This window comes from Alexandromys fortis, unplaced genomic scaffold (assembly GCF_014885135.2).
Source record: "Alexandromys fortis isolate MF-2015 unplaced genomic scaffold, M_Fortis_MF-2015_v1.1 scaffold_199, whole genome shotgun sequence".
Taxonomy (NCBI): Eukaryota; Metazoa; Chordata; class Mammalia; order Rodentia; family Cricetidae; genus Alexandromys; species Alexandromys fortis.
In genome coordinates this window covers 2,041,435-2,062,493 of record NW_026068074.1, presented here as the reverse complement: position 1 = coordinate 2,062,493, position 21,059 = coordinate 2,041,435, and the positions used below count along the sequence as shown (strand labels likewise).

Below are 21,059 nucleotides of genomic sequence, written 5' to 3'. Positions count from 1 at the left end.
ACACATGCCAGAGTGCTGGCCTGAGCCTCTGCCTGCACCCACATGGGCCTTTCTAGTCCAGGGCACACTGCTGTTGGGGAAGACATGGGAAGGGAGAATGGGGCTGGGAACTTCGGCCCCTGTGGTCTTGCCACTCTGATGGAGACTCCCGTCCAGTGCGCAAATGTTCCGTGTGAGTGGCACATGTTAACATAGCCATCGGGTGTACCTCAGCAGGCAGTGCAGCGGCCAGGGTAAACTTGGGGACGTGTGTCCCACAGCTCATGGTTACCATGGAGAAGAATACATGGCATTCAAGGAAAGCCAGAATCTGTTTTTTTTTTTTTTTATGGAAGAGTCTCCTTACTTTTAATTATAAAAAAATGTTTTTAAAACAACTTTATTAAGGTATAATTTACATACCATCATCTTTTCCCGTGTAAAACATGGAATTTTAAGGTAATTTTTAGTAGGCATCGTGATAGTCTAATTCAAAAACATTTCCACTAGCCTTAAATAAATCCCAAACCCAGGAGCAGTTACTCTCCGCTTCCAATCCTGGGTGACCATTGCTCACTTTTCTTCCCCGTAATCTAGCCTCGTCTCCACATTTCCTAGAAATGGATCACGAGATCTATTGCCTTTTATGAGTAATCTGTTTGAGATTTATCCATATTGCAGCAGGGACTAGACTCATATTCCTTTTCATTGCTGGCTAAGTGCTTATTGTATAGACATACCACCTTTTCTTCACAGACTCCGCAGGTAAAGGGGGCGGGGCTGTCTCTGCCTTTGAACTGCTGGAGTAATGATGCTAAGAACATTGTAAGAAAGTGTTTCTGTGGGCACATTTTGTTTCTCTTGATCCTGGGAGAGGCTGGGTCACAAGGCTGAGTCACATGCTTTTAACCCCTGTGCTAGTCAAGGAGACATCACCCCAGACCCTCAGCCCAGTCTCCTGCCCTGCAGGTCAGACCTCCCTCTTTCCATGCTTAGAACTAACCCAGTGTCCCATCTCTCCACCCTCACCCCAGCAGAATATGCTCCGCCAGTTCAGGCTTTGAAGATGGGAAGAAACAGGAAGCATTTTGCCAGAGGGTTCCGTTTCCCCCTGACCTCCTTGGGGATGGGGAGTGGTCAGAGTCCAGAGCCTGTTGAACAAAAACAAAGGAAAAGATACAGATCAGTACCTGGCCATCTCCGGACCTCTCTCTGTCTTGGTTGTTTGACTGAAGGTGGGGATCTATCACCAGCTCTGTGTGCTACTCAAGTTCTAGTCCCTCAAGAGATGTCACAGGGTACCCAACTGAGTTTGCCCTTGGCCTCATTTAATCATCTTGGACCTATGATTCTCGTGGATGTTTACTCCTATGGTAGAATAAGACCTAAGCTTCTCAGCAGGGACACAGCCCTTTGCTGCCCTCTCAGCCCCACCTCCTGTCTCTTGGCGCTCTCTTTGCTCCACACTGGGAGCTTGGCCCTGGTTAGTCTATCCTGTCCAGTCATTTTCTCGCTACTCTGCTGTAGCTCACTTCCCCTCCCCTCCCCTCCCGGGGAGGTTCTGTGGGCTGGAGAAGAGGGACGAGAAGCATGGAGGAGGGGGCTGTGATGGGACTGGGTGTATGGTCCAGGTGTTAGGAACACGGAGGGGCCCCTGCCCGGCTCCTGGACTGTAAGGCTGGAGACAGAAATAGTGGTGGGAAACAACACCATTTTTTTTTAGGTCTCTGCAGAGCAAGGATTGGGGAATCCAAGGAAAGGAGAGGGAAGGCCTAAGCGACAAGGAGACAGAGGAAGATGGTGGCCAGGCCCACTATGACAGAAAGACACAACTGTACAGAGGGAGACACAAGCACAGAGAAGGGGAGACAGAGCTGTGGAAGAAAGGGAGCGGGAGGGAGACGGGCAGGGCACAGTCACATAGGTTCATTTCTCCCGCTGCCACGCAAAGTGAGTCCCAAGACAAGGCCCATCTTCCCATCTTCTCAAGAGGCAGGATCAGGTCTGCCTAGACCACGAAAGACCCTGTCTCACAATAAAAACCATAAACATAAAAAGAAGACTGGAGGATGCAGTGGTGGAGTGTATGTCTTGTGTGGGCACGACCCTGGGTTGCATCCCTAGTGTACTGAAGAAGTGAGCCCTAGACCCTCCCCCAAGCCCCTTTGCACTGCAACCCTGAGAGCCTTCTTTGTGTGGTTCCTTGTCCCAAATGGCAGCTCCTCACCCAGATACTTGTTCTTAGCTTCCTAGGGTGAGTGCAAGGGGGTATATGGAGGCAGGGACCCACCTGGGTCAGAGTTCCTGGAAGCAGTCCCTTTCACTCCCTACCCCCAGGTAAACAGGTTGGTTTCCTCATATGTTCATGGTTCCAAGCTCCCTTCCTTTTTGAAGCCATTGGGAAGGCCAAGCCACAGGGGCTATGCTTATCCCTTCACACTGGAGCTTAAATGTTACCAGTAGCCTGGAAGGAAACGTGGGCATGTGGATGTGCTGGGATATTGCAGGATGACAGCCAAGGACAGTGGCCAAGGAGCTGATGGCACCACGGTACACCTCCTATCAAATTCTCTATCTTCCTTCAGCTCCATCTGAGCCTTCGCTACAGGGCAACTCACTCAGCTCAAGAGGAAAGTGTTGCCTGCATAGATGGAAGCTAGAATAAAAAGACCATACACTGAGCTCCAGAGGCTGCAAAAAGCCCAGGTTCATGACACTGGCAGCTCGGATGCCTGCTGAGGGCTTCCTGGCTTATAAAATCCACCTTCTAGCTACATCCTCGTGGTTTGGCAGCACCACACAGCTCCCTGCCATCTAGTCTCAGAAGGGCATTAATCCCCATGTGAGGGCTCCACCCCCATGACCTAATCGCTTTCCAAGGCCTCCCTTCTGATCCTGACTCCCAGCATCTTGGCGTGTGAATTTGGTCGGGATATAGCCTCAGGCCACAACAGCTGCCAGGAGGATGGAAACCCAGTGAGGCCAGACTTTCAGACTCTTTACAAGAGAAGCCAAAACTCCCATATTTTAATGGAAATCCTCCAGTTTTTAAATGTTGGCCAAAAGCCTCATCCGTTCTCCTGGCTTTCACCAACACCTGCAGGTTGGATTCAGCCCTCCGGCTGCCAGCTTCTACCATGGCTGCACGCGTTTCTATTTCTGTATATGTAATGATTGATTTTACTTCGAGTTATGTCCTTCTCCTCCTTAGCCTCAGGGAACAGCCGTGCCAGGCCTCCTGCGGCTGCCCCCATGCCTGGCATTTAGATGATGCTGCATGCTAGTGCAGAGAGTGTGGTAGCGGTTCCAAGCATGCTACAGCACCCTGGGGGAATCCGAAGGTTCTCGAGGGAGCAGCCGGCAAGTGTGAGAATCCTGGCTGCAGGACAGGCAGCTCCTGGTCATTTGTGATTTAAATTCCACCACCTCCTTTGCTCAGGCCTGTAAGCCAGGGACTGTGCAGGCCACCAGGCCATTTATACAGATGAGCCTGGCCACAGGCACAGGGCCAGGGAGAGGCTGGCCTTTCGGGGATTGGAAGAGCTAAGGATTTTAACACGTTTAATAAAAACGGAAAGTAAAACCCGAGCTGGCGGAACGGCTGGTTTCTATCAGTTTTAATGGACTTAAAGGACTGGTGGAGCAAAGGATGCTGGGAGCTCAGAGGCAATGTGCCAGGAGTCTGGAGGCAGGCCTGGGAGACCCAGGCGTCAGCCCCAGGTCTTATCCACCTTCTTCTGAGTGGCCAGAAATCTCTCTAGGATTAGGCCTAGAGGAAGGGCTTAAGTAGGAAGCTAGTTGGGAAACTGAGGTCAAAACTCCTTGGCAGAGGAAAAAGTCAGGCTTATGGAATCCCTTAGACATACATGAAAGCCATACTCTAGTGTGTCCAGGAGAGTTTGCACTGCTTGTGCCCGATCCAAGAGGGACTCAATTAACCCCAGGCATCCTATATCCTGTCTCCCCAGCAGTGCGCCCAGTCTTTTGGCATGATACTCCCCCCTCCATCTTTAGAGATGAGGAAAAGCAAGTTCAGAGAGATCAGCTAGCCTAAGTCACACAGTTGTGGGTGGGAAAGCCAGACCCAGAGCCCCGCAGTGTCCACCCCGAGCTTGCCCACTGCCCAAGTTTGTGTTTATCCCACCTCTCCTCCCCACTGCCCTGAGCCTTTGTTCCCGCATCCCTTCTACTAGGAAGGGGATGGCATGAGCTTCCCTAGGACCCAGTCACTGATGGGGTACGCACTGGACACTTTCTACTAAGGAAAATCGTCCAATAATCACTCTGTGGTCGGCTCTCAGGATGATGGCTTCAACCCCAGGATGGTCACTACACAGTGTTCAGAGCCTAGTGACATGGCCTAGTGACATGATGGGTAAGGTCAGAGACCACTAGTCACAGAGAAGGATGACGGTGTCCTGGAGTGACAGGACAGAGACACAGAGACAGAGAGACATACACAGAGTCATAGAGAAAACCTAAAGAGACATAGAGAGTCTTGGGCTGAGAGACAGACATGGTGCTAAGCCCCGTTACCAATGCCAGCCCAGTGTGGTTGCCTCTAGTCCACACTTCCCACCCCTATACTCCTCACCCTGTGTAACAGCTGCTGCCTTCCCCAGGGCTGGAAAGGCTCCTGGGTTCCTGGTCAAATGGACAGAGCAGCCAGAGGCTGGACCCAGGTTGTGCTGGTGTAGGACCTCCTTAACAAGGTGACCAGAAGGCAGAGTAAAGGCTGACCCCCAGTGCCTACGAGTCCAGTTAGAAAGACATGCTCAGTGGCCCAGGCCAGAGGCCAGCTGACAATTAGGCCAGGAGCCTAATGTCCCACAACACAGGGCCACTAAAATCAAGGTTGGGAGGAAGCAAGGACTCTGGGACCATGCTCACCATGGTTAGGAGCCCAGGGATTTATGAGAGTGATACCATCTCAGCCCCCGGCACCAGGCAGCCGAGCTGGATCCAAATCTGAGGAAGCTCAGGAATGCATACGGCAGCTGCTGAGCCCCTGGTGGTGGCTGTGTTTGCTTACCTCTGTGTCTCTGGCACCTCGGGAACCATTGAGAGCCAACCTCTCTGAGTCTGTCGGGTGAGAAGATTGCTGGCCTACGTAGCTGTCTGTGCGTGTGGGTGGATCCTTCCTGTGGCTAGTGTACAGCCACCAGGGAGCTGGGTCCTAGCCTCATAGGCAGAAGTTGCGCGCTTTCCTGGGAGCCATCCCCAGGGGCTTGTGGCCTTCATCCTTGCTGCTAGAGCCTTCTGGGCTCTTGTTTTCTGGCTTAAGATTAGCTTGAGGTCCAAGCTGCTGAGCCTTATTTGATCTGAGGCAGAGTGGTAGTTTTCTGAAGGTCACCATGTAATTTTATCTCATGATACATTGCCTGGTGGTAGCTGCAGGTGCAGAGAGGAGAGATGACAGCTGCCCTTGAGAAGATTCAGTCCAGATGGTGATCTTGGCTTTTGAAGACACGGCCGAGAACAGCAGAGAAAGGCTATTGTAGGTGGGGGTTGAGGGTGTGGTAGGGTCTCTGCCCTATGGGTCTCTGACTGTGCTAAGGTTGTAATGTTTCCACTGCGGTTTTGCTTTACTTTTCCACACTCACTAAATGACTGTGGCTGTCTCTCAGAAACCTGCTCTCCACTCTTGGGCCATGTTGATCACATCCCACCCCTATCCCATAGTCTGGTCAATCCAAACATCCCAGTTCCACCTCTACCATGCTTGATTCATGGGTAAACATATAGTGTTCAGCTGTGAGATATCTGAGACGTTCTGTTGGGACCCGCAGCTGTAAGCTTGGAGCTGGTGGGGTCACCATAAGAAGAAAACCTTCCTGAAGCTTCAGGAGACCCAGACTTCCCTCCTGCTCATTCCAACACCTAGCTCATGCTACTCATGTGCACAGCTCACATGCGTTCAGTGTCTTGAGCTATTGTAGCGTCTCTCACCTCAGTTACACCTGTGTCATCACCTGTGACCATGACAATTCTAACAGGGCTGGGATGGCTTACCACAGAGTACCAAGTCCTTGGTGAGGGGCAGTTTGGAGGCTCTTCTTCATGGAGCCACCAAATCCTGGGCTTGTAACTGTTTTACTACCACATTTTGAAGAGTTTGGACTTTCTGATTATCATATCAGAACCACAAGGTTCCTGTGAACTGGGTAAGCCTTTCTTGGGTCAGCCTGTGCCTCTGAGATATTAGTGGCCCAATCAGCAAATGCTGAAGCTGTACAAAGAAATCTGAATTGTATTAAATGCAACCGGGTTAAATTCAGCAACAGAAAGAGCTCTTGGGTCATGGATAAAATCAAGTCAATTCAATAATGCAAGAAGTATGTTCTAAGAGAGGTAGAAATGTGGATGAGAGAAGAATGGGTAAGGAGACACCTAGAAAACAGGAACAAAAGTGATCTGGACAAGCAGGTTTCTTATCTGACTAAATAGAATTTAAGACCAAAAGAAAAATCATAAGGGTCAAGGAAGGAAATGATAGATATAAAAGAGTAACAAACTGAGAAAGCATTTATTCATTGTAATTATGCAACTACCTGGCAATACTGGCTTCAAAGTGCTAAGCAGTTGCTTATCATGATGCCCTAGCATCATAAAATAGAGATGACAATTAAATACAACTCAAAACAAAAAACAGCTGAATCTCATGAAGAAATAGATAAACCCCTAGTTGTAGTCAGAGGTCTTTACCATGCTCAGAAACAGGGAAACAGAAGACTCAAAGAAAGCAATTTGTAAGCTAGAATTACTAAGTATAAAGAGAATTATATTTCCTAGTCCCAAGTAAAGCCCTGGAGAACAATATAGCATTTTAGTAACTCATAGAACATGAACAAATGTGTTGAGATCTGAGCCCAACTTACTCAGTTTTCCAAAGCTGTGTATCATTCTTCCTTGTATGGATGAGCACATGTGTATGTGCATGTATGTATACATGTGTGTGTTTTATGTGTGTTCATGTGAATTCTTATAGATACCAGGACCACCAGCTCGGGGTATCCCCATTCACAATGTTCTGGGCCCTCCACATCAATCTCTGGTTAAGCAAATATCCTACAGGTTTTCCTCCAACCCTGTTTTATGGAGACATTTTCTCAATTGGGGTTCTCTCCTCTCAGATGGCTCTAGTTTATGTCAGGTTGAAATAAAACAAGCCAGGACACCATCCCTCTGGTTTGATCACCGTGGAGGCTATCAAGAGCTCCCTGGGATGTTGGTTTCCATGGCTCAAAGATCTCATATCCATGGCCTAGTCCAAAGCCCATGGAACACAGTCTCCAATGCCCTAGCCATGAAGTGTGTGAAGTTACTGAGACAGAAGTAAGCAGCAAGATGTGGCCATTAGGGAAGAACCTCTCTAGAGTGAGGACAGAAGGTGCAAAGATCCCGAGTCAGACATGAGCCTTGGGTAGTCTAGGGGTGTTGTTGGATATTTTTCACTCTTTATATCTTTGGGGGACTTGCCACCCAGCTCCCAAATAAATCACACATAGAGGCTTATTATTACTTATAAATGCCCAGCCTTAGCTTGGCTTGTTTCTTGCCAGCTTTTCTTAATTTAAATTATCCCATCTAACTCTTGCTTCTGGGCTTTTTCCTTTTCTTACTTCTGTAATCTGACTTTTGCTCTTCCTCCATGGCTGACTGTGTGGCCGGCTCCTGCTTCTCACTCCTTGATCTCTTTTTTCTCTTTTTCTCCTTCTATTTTTTCTCTCTGACTACCAGCCCCACCTATCCTTGCTCCTGCCTCGCTATTGGCCGCTCAGCTCTTTATTAGACCAATCAGGTGTTCAATGCAGGCAAAGTAACAGCTTCACAGAGTTAAACAAATGTGACATAAAAGAATGCAACACATCTTTACATCATTAAACAAATGTTCCACAGCATAAACAAATGTAACACACCTTAAAACCATATTCCACAACATAGAGGTAACAAAGAGGATAGAGGGGTGAGAACTAAGATCAAGGGTGACTACATACCTCTCCATTGTCATCGCTTAGACAGCCCCTCATGGTGGATTTTTAGGGGTTTCCATCCTTGACTACATATCTGCCCGTGGTGAAATGAATCTCAGGGCTTGTTCCAAGAGTTGGGGCTGCTAACTCTAAGGAAGCAATGTCACCTTTACAGTAATCACCAAAGTCTCCTCTGCAGGGGCAGCCCCTGTGCTGGCCATGTAAGGGTCCTTCCTGTCCCTTCCCTCTATCTCCACCTGGTCATTCCTCCCTCCCTGAGAAGCCATTTGTCTTCCCGGACCTGCCTTCCCTCATCCCACCCCATCCCTCCAGACAGATGCCTGTATGGCCAGGGAGTCCAAGAGCCCTCAGAAATCTTGAAGGACATGTCCCTTGATGGCGACTCTCTACTCAGGGACATTTTTCATATATAGCCTCTGCAGCCTGCTGTCCCAGAAGCTGCAAACTCCCCAGCAGCTACTTTGAGACAAGAAGTAGGCACAGGCTAGACCACCATTTGTCCTTGGGAAGGTGGCCGCTGGTAGAATCTGACACAGGACAGAAGATGGCTTGCTTAGAAGGGAGGGCTCCTATCTCCTAGGCTCCTGACTCTGGGTAGAGCCAAGTATGCGACACTATAAGACTTCCATAGGCCTGGGGTGGGGAGGGCACGTCTGAAAATTGTCCCCTGGGACATGGTTAGTGTTTGAGATTGGCTGACTGAATAAGTGAGCAACCGGGCTGTGATGGAATGGAAAAACATCTGGACTTGGGGTGGAACAGGCCCCTGCTCAGATACACTGTTGCTTTTGTTGTGCTGCCCCGAGCACCGTGTTTTCCTCTCTGAGAATTTACTCTAATCTATCTAGGAGCCTGTGGCCAGCTCGGATTGTCTGGGCCAAGGCAAGAACAGTGCAGGATGGCTGGAGTGTTTTGCAAACTGTAAAGTGCTTGAGAATTGAGGCTGTTATCTTAGGCTCTCTGGGGTGTGCTGCAAGACAGCAGCCTGTCCCCTGGCTCTCCTCGCGTGCAGCAGTTTCCTGAGCAGAAGCTCAGAGCAGGACATGATGTTCAGCTGATGCCAGGGATAGAGCGGTGGGAGGGCCAGCAGGGAGGCTGGGCTGCTGTGGGCAGGGCTGATAATGTATCAGTCCTCAGCCTGTTGTGGGCTTGTCCGTGTGTGTGCGGCACTCTCGTGACCAAAATGGGGCAACAGGAGAGACTCTAGCGCAGAGCTGCAAATGGGAACAATCTCTGGCTTGTTTGTCTTGTGAACAGATGAGCTAGAAGGCTTGGAGGGTGGAGGAGACCGATGTGGGGTGGGAGCTAGCTAGCGAGAGGGAAGAAGCAGAGAGAATCAAAGGGACATTCAGAGAGGAAGAACAGAGATAGACATGAAAGGGGCAGCACAGGCCAGGGTGACAGATGTAGAGACTGATGAGAAAGTATGGGTGGGAGCCTGGGCAGGGTCCCACACAGGTCCCAGAGCCCCTTGGGCCTGTCGGGTGGCAGTTCCAGGAGCCTGCGTTCTCTTGTTTTGTTTTTGTTTGGAAGACAAAATCTTGCCATACAGCCCAGGTTGACCTCAAACCCAAGAGTCTCCTGCCTCTGCCTCTTAGGTGCCACCATGGCAGGTGTGAACCACCATAACGTGGTTCAAGTGTCCATGGTCTACAAAGTCAAGCCACCCCAGCCACCCCCTTCCTCCGGTGGCCAGTCAAAAGAAGTGTAGCCCCTAAGAAGGCTGAAGGAAAGCCTGAACTTCCCAGCAAGGAGGTTTGCCCTCTAGGTGTTCAGTCTCGGCCTTCCCAGGCTTGTCACCTGCAGGTCACACTTCTAGAGCGTGCCTCCCTATTACTAGAGGGCTGCTGCAGCCCTTGCTTCTCCAGTGCCACTCGCCCCCTTTCCCCAGACATTCCCCCCGCCACAACTGTCACCATTGCCACAGGCCAAACTAGTTTTTATTGACTTAGCATTTTTGTCTAAGTCACTCAGTTTCAATGTAACTGAGAATTACTCAGAAAGGAAACCCCAGATCACTATGGGAAATAAAAAGCCGGTACTACTGGCAGTAGAGAGAAGATGATGGCACTAGCCATTGTCACTGAAAACTGGTGCTGCGTGTGACATTGGGAGACTGCCCTGTGAATGATTCTGTTCCCTTCCCGCCCTCCTCTAGGACACTGAGCAATGTCTGAAGACATAGTTATACCTGCAGTGTGTTTGTGTGTGTGTGTGTGTGTGTGTGATATGCATGTGCTTTTGCACGTGTGTGTGCATGTGTTAACACCCTGCATCTAACAGGGAGAACTGCTATACTCGGGACAGCCCCACAGCCCAGGGTTATCCATCACTAAATGTGTGTAGTGTTGAGGTTTCCATATCCCAGTCCATAATCAGCAGGCTCCAAGCAGGTGTGCACATGCTTGGGACAGTACCGACCAGCTTAGGGCCTCAGCCTCCGGGCTCTGCTGAAACATCCACCCTGGAGAAGCTTTCCTGGCCTCTAGAACCCAGAACTCCCGGGTCCCTGCTCCTAATACCCAGGCCCTCGATGGTTCTTTTCTAAAATGTTTCTTTCCATTCATTTATTTTTACATGTGTGAGTGTTTTGCCTGAATGTATGTATGTATACCACATGTGTGCCTGAAGCCCAGAAAGGCCAGACAAGAGTGTCTGATCCCCTGGAACTGGAGTTAAGATGGTTGTGAGCCACCACATGGGTGCTGGGACCCTAGTCTTCCATAAGAGCTGCCAGGGCTCTTAACCCCTGAGCCAGTCCTCCTCTTGGAGATTCTCACCTCCCACGGCCTGTTGTTCCTCACTGGGGCAGAGGCTCCCAGTGGTCAGGACATCTGTCTAGTTCACCTTGCTCCAGCCCTCAGTGCTTCAAGCATGTACTGAAGTCAGGGCAGATTCTTATGAGTTAGGGGTGGAATGAGTGCATGAATGATGCTGCCCTCAGGGGCATGGCCTCTGCTCTGGGACTCAGCACACCTGCTGGGCTCATGCCTCTCCCAAGCTCCATTGGAACTCGGCTTTCCAAACTGACCACCCGGCCAAGGGCACCCCCACCTGGCCAAGGGCACCCCCACCCGGCTAAGGACACCCTCCCAGCAGAGGTGGATTCAGTCTTACAGACGAGATCTTACTTCCCAAGCATCGCCACTGCCCTGTTGTTCCCTGGCATGGAGGTGACTGCTAACAGTGCCTACTTCTCCTACAATCATTCCTTTGATCCTCCAGCCCTCCAGGGCTTCTAGACCTGTAGGTCAGCAGAGAGCCCAGGGCACTGAGACCTGTCAGGACCATGCTCTGAGCCCTGGCCTTGCCGGCCCTCTGCACTGGCTCCAGCCTTTGGAATGGGGAGACTCTTAGAACTGTGTATAATGTCTGAGAGCCCCTGGGAGGTGCTTCTGAGAAAGCCGTCATGGCCCTGAAGTCATGGGTCTCACGGCAAGGGTCAGAGGCCATTCCCCCTGGAGGCAGCTAGAGTCCATGGTTGTGGCCAGTGGGTTCCTGGGATAGACATCCAAGACAGACAGGAGGGAACGGGTACCGACTGGGGAGTGTATGTCTGGGGGACTGACTGTGGGAGGGATGTCATGGAGGTACCCGAAGGGGGTCAGGCCTTTTGAGACCCTGATCTGTCTACGTCACTTCTCAGCCTTTTGGAACTCATTCTCTTCTCCCCTGCTCTTCTATGACTCTCCCCACCCCTCCTCCTCTCCTGCCTCCCTCTCTTCTTCCCTCCTCCCCATCTCCTTCTTTGCTTTACCTCTTCCCCCATGTCTTCCTCCTTCCTTCTCCTTCCTCCTCCCCCTTTTGACTTAGCCCCTGTCCTTGCCTCCCTACTCCTCTTCCTCCTCCCATCCACCCTCCTCCTCCTTTGTCTTAGTTTCTGCTCTCTTCCCTCTCCCGCTTTTCTTCTGTCTCCTCCCTCCCCACCCCCTCCACCTCCCCTTTACCTGGTCCGGATGATTATGTATTCCTGCTTGATTATGTATTCCTCCTGTCCTGTTTCCTCGATGCAGGCTTCTGAAATCCCCAAAGCCACAATTTGCGTCTTGTTTTCTGCCTCTCCTGCAGCTGAGCCCTGAGGCCATGAATGTTTCATATCTGGCTGCCCAGGGAGGAGGGCATGGGCTACCAGGGCGGGGCGGGAGCATATTTGTTAATATTAAAAATTACCCTCCACACATTTGCTCCTGGCCACCCAAGACCCACAGGACCCCTGTGGACCTTACCTTCATGGCCTAAACGCCACCATAGCCTCAGGCTGGAAGGGGTAGGTGGAGTACACAGGCTGCTGGGAGCCCAGGAAACCCACTGTGTGTGACATTGGGAGGTCCCTGTTAAATGCCACCTCCGATTTGGGCCACTTCACTTTAAAAGGCAGGATCCACACAAGAGCAGTGCTAATGACTCAAGTGGTCTGAGATTAGACCTTTGTAGAAGGGCAGAGAAAGCCTACGGTCTCTGCATAGCGGACTGGGTGGAGGGCGCCCCTCTAATTGCCACTCTCTGGAGAGGATGCCAACCAGCTCGCGCCCTCATCCTCAGAGGGCAGAGCGAGAAATTAGCTCAAATTGGAGCTGGAAAGATTTAGGTTATATGTAAGAAGGAACTTTCTCAACTCTGAAATATGCTACCGAGAGAGGCTGCGGGTTCTCCACAGAGAGGCTAAAAATAGCTCATTCTTTAAAAATAGGCCTGGGCGGCTTTAAACCTTGCCAGCGCGGGCGTGGAGATGGCCTCGCAGTGCTGTCTACCTGGCCCTGTTGCCCCTCAGCCCCAGACAGTGGTCCTGCTGGGATGCTGTCTGGGTGTCTCAGATTCGTGCAGAACAGAAGCCTTTCCCACACCCCCTCTGAGCCCGAGTCACCCATGCATGAGTCTCAGGGCTCCAAGGGGAGGACACTTGGTGCTGTCTGTCTACATTGGTCCCAGCAGCCACCCCACCCTCAGTTGCTTCTGCTTCCTCTGGCCCTCCCTGTTGCTGCACCCCAGCTCTGAGAGTTTGTGGGGGTGTATCCATCCTGGAGTCAGGCAGCCCATTCCACCTCTTGCTTCTTAGCTTCTTCAATGGCCTGACCACCTCCCTGAGAGGATCATAACCCTTCCCCCTGGCTTCCAGCTTGCTGTTTCTCTCTAATCCCTTCCCCACTATGCAGCCAGCGGGGTTTTTAGGAAGCAGGTCTGGACTTGGGGTGTAGCTCAGTAGTAGAGTGTGAGGTCATATGTGAAGCTCTGGGTCTCACCACTGACCAGACAAACAACTGATCCCCAAGAATGTCTTGTTGTAGGAATGCGCTGCCCCCTCCTTTCCCCACAGGATCTCAGGATCAAGTCCAGACTCCCTAGATGACTTCCAACTTCCCTTAAAGGATTCTTACTATTCCTCCAGCATCTCTCAGCTCTACCCAAGCCCCATCTCAACTCCAGTTTCCCTGGAAGCTGTGACCCAGCCCTTCTATGGCCTGCCACACTTCCTTTCTCCGGACTCTTTCAGACCCTCAGCCTGGTTGGCACCTACTCTAGGGGCTTCCCACCCTACACCCCTGGACCTCCTATTTTGACTGCCTTGACACACAGAGCTTTCCATCCCATTTTGAGGCGAGGTCATACATCTGCCCCTAGACACACACCGCCTGCCCATAGAGAAGGTCTGGTGCTTCCAGTCCCAAGGGCTTTGAGCTGACTTAGTGGGAGGAACGGCAAGATGCACACGGCTCAGTGTGGTGGGTCATGCTTGTACCCCTAGCACTTGGGAAACTGAGGTCATCCTGGCTTACAGAGTAAGACTCTGTCTCATAAAACAGGTTGGGGGAGAGGCAGTCTGCCTTGTGGATTTGCCTGGGGAAGGATCATTCATTTTTACCAGGTGTGGCAACCTGAGATTCCAGCCCTTTGGAGGCAGAGTGGGGAGGATCAGGAGTTGGGGGGCCAGTCTTGGCTACTGGAGAGGCATTGGAGAGAGAAGGAGAGTAGGCAAGTGAGGGGGGAGGAAAGGGGTCAAGGGAGGAAGTGAGCAGTTTCCCTACAGTGGCCTGGCCCTCCTTCACCCTGCTCCATTCCTGCTGACCAGGACGGACGAGGCTGAGTTTAGACCAGACAATAGAGGACCAAACACTGGTGACAGCCATCTCTCCAGGTGAGAACTCTGACCCAGCATACGGAGCCATTTAGAACAGAAGAAAGAAAAAAAAAAAAAAAAAGAAAAGAAATCAGTTTGGTCGTGTTACAGGGAAGGAACCCAGGCTGGAAGCGAATCCAGATGTATGCTTGGGAGTCCCTGTCCCCTGACGATGAAATGTAGATGAAACTCACAGCTTCTTGACAGGGCAGAAGTGAGACCCAGGCTAGTCACAGTGACGATAAAGTCCTACGGGTGTCCCTCCCACAGTGCAGGCATGTGCTGGCCACCAGTACCCTACAGAACCTCTGTGTGTGTTTGGAGAGGGTCCTCGGGATTCTACCGAGGGAACCTGCACTTCCTCTAAGCCCCTGAGTCCCTATCTCCCTCCTTCAACCGCATTATTAACTCCATACGCGTGTGATGTGAGCATTTTAATTTCATCTATGGCCTCTCAGTTCACTTATCTCAAGATGACCTGCCTGGCAATGCACTTGAGGCAGCCTATGAATAAAGTTAATTTCCCATCACAAAACCAAAAAGAAAAAGAAAAAAAGAAAAGTCTAGCAGCCAGCAGGTGCTCAGTACAGGTTCAGTGAGACTGCGTGTCATTCCAGGCTCCCCAGCAGAGCTGGCCCTCACCCCATTCCTGCCCTCTTATATCTGCTTCCAGCTTGTGGTGTATCCCCAACTGCCCCGCCTGGTTCTCAAGTCCCCAGTGTGACTCCAGGACCTGCTAACAGCTCTAGATCAACTTCCAATACATGCAAGAATATTTATTTAGACATGAATGCTCCCCAAGTGTTTTCTGTAATAACCGAGACTTTAATAACATCTTTAATAACAAACCTTATTATAAGCCAATTAGTCAGCCACCTCCATGCTCGTGCCATTAAATGGAGCATGGCAATCTTGCAAAGCATTCGCTACTGCAAAAGAGAACTGGACCAGGAGTAGCTGAGACCTGGAAACTGGGGCGCTGCCCTGCTCCCAGACCTCACCTGATGCAGGTGCAGTTTCCAGATCGGAGAGTGTGTCTTCAGAATAGGGAGCCTGGATCCTGATCTGCCAGACCCCCGGGATGATTAGGAAGCAGCCCTTACCCCCCAGCAGTGGGACAGAACCTGATTTGGGAAATGCCATGTGGCAAACGCTGAGTGGCCAGGTCCACCATTCTCTTCGCCTGCATCCCCACCCTTGCTTCCTGGCCTGGCTTTTATTCATGAGTACAGGACCCAAAGGGCGTGCTGGGGAACCATGGACACTTCCAGCCTGTATGTAGTTTTCTGCTCTCTGGGAAGACTGTTTCCCATCTCTTCAACCTGCAAGCCTCTGATGCCCCTGTTTGCCTGCCTAGCCTCACTCATGGTTAGTAACCTCAGCTCGCCCTTGCTCACTGATGAGGGGAGTCATGGATCTGCTTGTCATCCAGCTTAGTCAGAATTGCAGGAGACCTTCACAGCGTCTGGCCCATGTTTCCTCATAGACGGAGAAGGGTCATGACAATCCCCACCCAAGGTCCCAGCTCCTTTGCCGCCACTCATTTATATAAGCCTGGCCCAGTTACTCAGGGCTTGAGGAGGTGCAAGAGTTAAGGTAGGGGTGGGAGTGGGCAGAAGATTGACCTGGAAACAGACGCCATCACGCAGCATCGGAAGGTCATGACCTATGCTGTGCGGGCTTCTTGGTGGTCTAGCTGCAAGAGTCACCCACACTCCTGGACCATTCAACCAAGCAAACAGGTCTTGGGTGGAAACCGTTTCTTAGGTCTGTCACTGCCCCCAGGAAAAGCACACACCACCACCCAACTCAAATCTTACTCAAGTTCTCTTTCCTTTGCGCCCTTGGGCAGAGTATCTGGGTTGCCAGCTGGCCACTAGGTTCTAGAACCTTCTGTCACCTGTTTATCTTTTCTGTGTATTGCTTCCGGGATTGGGCTCATGCTAGCCTGCACCAGAGGCACACCCCTCACCCCCCACTGCTGTTATCTGATCTGTCCAAGTAGACAGTAGACCAGAAGTTTCACCTCCCATTTGATCCTTACCCTTTCCCATAGTCGCTCCCCAGTCTGCCACTCCAAGACACTAGGCTCAGAACCTCCTCTATCATTTCTACTCCAGTTTTTCTCAGCCCATGCTACTTGAGCACCTGTTCTCATCACTACCCTCCAGAGGGAGCCTGTCAAGGTCACCTGTGACCTCTAGTTAGCCAGTCCAAGGGTCACTTTTCTATCCCATCATCATTTGGCTGATTCCTACTCTCTTCCTTGAGTGCCTTTTCCCCTGGCTCCAGGCTGCCCCAGTTTTCTTCCTCACCCTGGGGCTAGTTTAGGTTCCTTGGCTGGTCCCTGCCCCCCCCCCCGTGCTGCGCTCCACACCTCTCCTGTGCTCTCCCATTCTCTCTACCATGGCTCTCAAGATTCCACCTCATTTCCTCTTCTGTGATGATGCTGTGCACATCTGTTTCCAGCTCAACAGCTCCCAACCGCAGACTTGTACACTAATGGCTCGCTCACTGTCTGTGAAGATGCAAAATAAGCATTTCAAGCAAGTATGGCCGTAAAGGATTCCACTCACCAAGGCTTCTTCCCTTCTTCTCTTGGACTTCCTATCAACACACGCATCATCATCTGTCCAGCGCTCAAACCAAAGGCCAGCATTGCCTTTAAGACAGTCTTGCCATCCACATCCAGCCGCTGGCAAATACTATGAACATATAAAGCTTTATCTTTTTCTGTTGCGGAAACAAAATACTCGAGACTAGACATTGATACAACATAGAAGTTTAATGAGCATGCGGTTCTGGAGCTTGGAAGCCTGAGATCATGAGACTGGCATCCACTCTGGTACCTAGTGAGGTGTCCTGTGTTGACTCAGAGCAAGTGAGGCAGCTTGAGCCTTCTTCCTCTGCTAGACACCAACATATCATCTAACCCTAATCACCTCCAAATTCCATTAGATCCAAACCTATGGGTTCTGTTTCCAACATATGACATAAGCTTTGGTGGGCCACACATAAACTATGACTGTAGGCTTCAACCCTTGCCCAGAACTGCCTCCAGACCGGGCCCAAGCCGCTCAGCCCAGCCTCCTTTCTTCTCCCTTCCCCTTAAGCATCCCCTTTACCCCATGGCCAGTAGCTGCAGTGTGATTTAAAAGGTAAATTGGGTTCTCTGCCCTGTGGGAAGTCCAAGGACCACCCACCTCCATCCAGGTCTAGTAAGGTGAGCATCCACGAAACTGCCTAGGCTCCCACGAAACCAATAGGTCCAGTAGAATCAAAAACTCGTTGCCATTGTTCTTGAGGTCTCAGTAGTCCTCCTTGTCCGCTATGTTCAGCGAGACCAGTTTTGACCCAGGCTTTTTCAGACCCAGGCCAGCTGGCCTTGGTGAGTTTCTGATAGAATATCCCCATTGTCTCAGTGTATGGGTGCACCCCTCGCGGTCCTGAGTTCCTTGCTTGTGCTCTCTCTCCTTCTGCTCCTGATTTGGACCTTGAGATTTCAGTCCAGTGCTCCAATGTGGGTCTCTGTCTCTGTCTCCTTTCATCGCCTGATGAAGTTTAATATTCAGGAGGATGCCTATATGATTTTCTTTGGGTTCTCCTTCTTATTTAGCTTCTCTAAGAACCCGAATTATAGGTTCAATGTCCTTTTTGGGCTGACGAGGGAGGGGGACTTGATTGGGGGAGGGGGAGGGAAAGGGGAGGCAGCGGTGGGGAAGAGACAGAAATCTTTAATAAATAAATAAATAAATAAATAAATAAATAAATAAATAAATATAAAAGTCAGAGGACAAACAGCCTAGAAATGAGCTTCCCCAATAATATATATATATATATATAATGTGATAAAATAAAAAAAATAAAAATAAAAGGTAAATTGGCCTGGGCCTGAGGCTCAATGGTGGACTGATTCCCTAGCATTCACAGTCATGGGTCTGATTTTCAAAGCAGAATCTTTAAACGGCAGAGAATTACACCGTGTCTTTGAGATATGCACAATTTTCATGTATTGAGCTTTCTTAAAGTGAAGCCCTTCCCATTCAGGAATAAGTAGAATCCAATCTCGGGATCAATGTTGTTCTAAGCCAGCAGTTCAACTCTCAGGAATCAGTTCTTTCCTTCCACAGTGGTCATCAGGCCTGTACCGAAAGGGGTCCTACCCACTGGCCACCCCTCTGGCCCCATTTTACAAACAAGGAGACCATATTTCTGATAGTCCCAGTGACTCTTAAACCCTTTGGGCAAGGGCAAGATACAGTCTTGGAAAAGGGACCGGACCAGGCTGGTGGAGGCAGGAGGTAGGGAGACTCACCCAGTGGGCCGAGCTTCTGAGAAGACAGTAATATCAGAGCTGATGAGCACTGGGCAGGAACATGGGGGGAGAGCCTTGTTCTTCCAGGTCATGGTTTCTATAGTAAAATGGAATGATTAAAATAGTGTGGTATGACCAGGCATGGTGGCGCACGCCTTTAATCCCAGCACTCAAGAGGCCGAGGCAGGCGGATCTCTGTGAGTTTGAGACCAGCCTGGTCTACAGAGTGAGTTCCAAGACAGCCAGGACACAGAGCAACCCTGTCTTGAAAAATGTTAAAAAAAAAAAAAAAAGTGTGGTGTTGGCACAGCATGGGTCCTGGGTATCTGGGTTGGTGGGACAGAACACAGGTGGGATGGGCAATGGGCTAGGAAATAGAGCTGCATATATTAGAAGACTTGGAATGGTGTGTGGGTGAGCATCCCTCATCTGAAATGCTGCTGGGGCCCAGAAAAAATTTGGAGTGCTTTTTTTATATTTAAGTTATTTGCGTATGCAAATGAGGTATCTTGGGAGGGACCCAAGGTTAAACAGGAAGTTCATTTTTACTTTATCTACATCTCAGACACAGCCAGAAGGTAATTTTTATGTGATGTTCACACCTGTGTTTTGACTGTGGCTTGTCATATGAAGTCAGGGGGCAAGCCCTGCTGCTTGTCAACACTGAAGGAGTTTGCGATTTCAGAGCATTTTGGGTTTTTGGGAATTTTGGTATCCTCAACCCTCATAAAAGAATCATTTAAAACCAGTGGAGAAAGAAGGAACTGCCTGTCGGGGTTCAAAGCAATAAGCCAGTCGCTGAGGAAATGAAGTCAGATGCTTACCTCACACCGTGTAACAGCTAAACCCTAGAGTCTGGGTGAACTGACACAAACTTCTATAAGTGTGTTGGGGAAGACGGAAGACAAGATGCAAATCTAGAAAAGGCTGATAAATGACTCGACCCATTGCAGGAATGTAAAGCAAAAGCAAATTGCCAAAACCTTGGAGCAACCAAGATGCCTTTCTTCTGTAGACTAACGGACAAACTGTGGTCCTCCCATATGTTGGATGTTTCTTCAGAAATAAAAACAAATAAACATTCCAGTCATAAGAAGACATGGAGGGGCCTAAAGGGCTTATTGCTTGGTGACAAGCCAGTGGGGAGACTCGCTGACTCCAGCACTACCACACGACCGTGGGGACAGGAAAACGGATTAGAGGCTACAGTCAGCTTAGGAGGCGTAGGAAGAAGGTGAGCAAGTAGAGCCAGGAGAGTTTTAGAGACTTGAAACTCCTTTGGAGGGCACTGCATGGTGGGTGTGTGTCACTATAGAGTTGCCTGGCCCATGGGTGTGCTGCACGAACAGGAGTCATGGGGCTAGCCGTGAGCTTTAGTGAATAGCAGTGCTCAGACTCTGGCTCCTCACAGGAGGGCAAGAAACTAACTGCTGAGCTGAGGGTAGGAGCAAGATATGAGCACTCTGTGTCTGACATCTGACAGCCAAACTTCTCTGGAAAAAAAAAAAACTATTACTGAAAAAGAAAGCAGTCGCCTTGCCAACCATGCAGCAGCCAGGATTAGTAGCCTGGGTACATAAAGAACCTCTACTAAGACACAGAGAGATTGTGTGTGTGTGTGTGTTACATGGTGTGTGTGTGTGGTGTATGTGTGTGTATTGTGTGAGACTGCAGGGTATGTGTGTGGAGGTGGTATGTGGTTTGTATGACTATGTACAGTATATGTATGTATGTGTGTATGTGTGTGGTGTGTGTTGGATATGTGCATGGTGTGGTATGGCATGTGGTGTTTATGTGTATGTGTGGGGGTGTAGTGTGTCTCTGTGGTGTGGTAGGTACAATGTGTGTATACCAGATGTATGTGTTCCTGTGGGCTGTTTACATGTATGAATGTCACCTGGAGATCCAAGGTTGATCTCTGTGCCTTCCTCTATTGGCCTCCACCTTTCTTTTTCGAGGCAGAGTCTTTCATGGAGCAGCTAAGCAGGCTGGCCAGTGAGTTTCAGGGATCACCTCTCTCCACCCGTGCCCCAGTGCTGGACCTGCAGAAGCACGCCATGCCGAGCTTTATATGAGGACCTCCTCACACTAGCATAGCAGGAATGTGATCCACTGAGCACTTCCCAGGTCCCTCAGGTATAGGTTTAGAGAATGCACATGGGCTAGGCTGAGAGACATGTGAGCGAGGAAAGTACCGTGGAGCCAGGACAAGGACTTGAGCTCTAAAGTCCAGAAACCGTATATGAGGCTGTGCACGGTGCTGTGCACACCTGTAACCAATTCTGTGGGGGCACAGACACAGAAGTACTGAGACTTGCCAGCTCCCGGCTCAGCTCCAAGTTCAATAACAGGCCATGTCCCCAAAGGACTAAGATAGAGAACAGTAAACCAGGACACCCAGCATCCTCCTCAACCTCCAGAAGAACCTGCATACATGTATGCCCACACACCACACAGTACACACACCACACACACCGCATACACATACCCATGACACATACCACACCACACACACATATACATACACACACATATACTACATACTACATACACAGACACCACACACCACAAATTCTACACCCTACCTACCACACACACACAACCATTCTACACCCTACCTACCACACACACACAGATACCACACACATACACTACA

At 50.2% G+C, this 21,059-nt stretch overlaps 1 protein-coding gene and 1 long non-coding RNA gene across 3 annotated transcripts in view; one reads left to right on the top strand and one right to left on the bottom strand.

Annotated features, from left to right (window-relative positions):
• The window catches only part of Gsg1l (GSG1 like), a 191,676-nt gene that overhangs the window by 129,784 nt on the left and 40,833 nt on the right, over window positions 1–21,059 (top strand). The window lies entirely within an intron of this gene.
• LOC126488261 (uncharacterized) lies at window positions 357–5,390 on the bottom strand. The gene is made up of 2 exons (XR_007588628.1): window positions 5,012–5,390; window positions 357–1,130 (listed from the first exon to the last, which is right to left on the bottom strand). It is a non-coding gene; the product is annotated as an uncharacterized lncRNA (long non-coding RNA).